At 51.8% G+C, this 1,679-nt stretch overlaps 1 protein-coding gene across 1 annotated transcript in view; it reads right to left on the reverse strand.

The window, feature by feature from the left end:
* The window catches only part of LOC107111326 (cholesterol side-chain cleavage enzyme, mitochondrial), a gene marked incomplete at its 5' end in the record, with an annotated part of 60,308 nt that overhangs the window by 28,814 nt on the left and 29,815 nt on the right, over positions 1–1,679 (reverse strand).

A 1,679-nucleotide genomic window follows, 5' to 3' on the forward strand; every position in this document is an offset into this window, starting at 1 on the left:
TGGTCCATGGGGTCGCGAAGAGTCGGACTCGACTGTGCGACTGAACAACAAAAGCAGCAGAAAAGAGCAAGAGTCCAGGAGCACCTGAAAGACTCACAAAACTTGTGACAGGCTATGAGCTTCTGTGAGTCACTGCTCACTTCTTCAGGTACAACTAGAATCGGAGTCCATTTGTCTGAAATCACCCCACTTTCCAAGACATAAGGACAGATGGACTCATAGTCTAGCAGGAGAAAAGAGCAAGAGTCCAGGAGCACCTGAAAGACTCACAAAACATGTGGCAGGGCCAGGGGTCATGTCGTAGAAAAAGAGGTGCAGGAGCTCATTAGCATAACTCATTAGCATAACTTATTTGCATATGCCACACCCCCTGACATCACCGGAAGTGTGTCAGAAAGCAACACCCACCGCTCAGGCTCCACTGGACTGTTTTGGATTGCTAGCTATTGGGGGAGGGTGGGACATGTAGATCTGTCCTCGCAGAGGAGGGAGAGCTTGTACCTGAATAAAACTTGGTCTTAAAGGTGCCACTGGACTGTTTCGGACCAGGGGGCCTCTGCAGCTTACCTGGCTGCTTCTTGCTCTGACTGAGGGCTGCTGGGAGCAGGGGGTGGGGCTTGTTGCATGTGCCCGCCCCCTGGGCTCTTTACTGCCGGAGCTCCCCTCTTGGACTGAATCGAGACCTTAGGTTTCCCATCTCGTTACCAATGCTGATTTCTCCACACCTAGTACCCCGCTGCAGATCACACCTAATCCAATCACGCCTGCAATTGTCATTGGCTTACTATTCCCATTCAGCATCTGAAATCACCGCACTCTCCAAGATATAAGGACAGATGGACTCATATTCTAGCAGTGGAAAAGAGCAAGAGTCCAGGAGCACCTCAAAGACTAACAACATTTGTGGCACAGCAGGAGCTCTCATGAGTCACTGCTTGGTTCTTCAGGTACAGCTAGGCTGAGACTCTCCCCTGAACAGTGTGTCTGCCAGCTACACCTGGACTTTGGAAGGGCTTTTGACAAGAGGTTGTAGGTCCTCTTAAAGGGGAGCGGAGGATAGGACTGGCAATGAATCGTGTACAGTTGGAGAGTATATTTTCATAAGAACATCAGAAGAGCCCTGCTGGACCTCTGCTCTTAAGAACATAAGAGAAGCCATGTTGGATCAGGCCCATCCAGTCCAACACTCTGTGTTACACAGGGGCCAAAAAATACCAGGTGCCGTCAGGAGGTCCACCAGTGGGGCCAGGACACTAGAAGCCCTCCCACTGTTGACCCCCCCTCCCCCAAGCACCAAGAATACAGAGCATCACTTGCCCCAGACTGAGACTTCCTACCTATAAAGGTAAAGGTTCCCTTGCTCAAAAGCCAGTCGAGTCCGACTCTAGGGTTGCGGTGCTCATCTCCGTTTCAAAGCCGAAGAGCCAGCGCTGTCCGAAGACGTTTCCGTGGTCATGTGGCCGGCATGACTAAACACCAAGGCGCACGGAACGCTGTTACCTTCCCACCGAAGTGGTACCTATTTATCTACTTGCAATTTCTTGCTTTCGAACTGCTAGGTTGGCAGGAGCTGGAACTAGAGATGGGAGCTCACTCCGTCATGCGGCACCCGGGTCTCGAACTGCTGAACTACCGACCTTCCACAGCCTGCAGTTCAGCGTCTTAACCCCTTGAGCCAC

Source organism: Gekko japonicus, unplaced genomic scaffold (assembly GCF_001447785.1).
Source record: "Gekko japonicus isolate JY-2015 unplaced genomic scaffold, Gekko_japonicus_V1.1 scaffold3181, whole genome shotgun sequence".
NCBI classification, from domain to species: Eukaryota; Metazoa; Chordata; class Lepidosauria; order Squamata; family Gekkonidae; genus Gekko; species Gekko japonicus.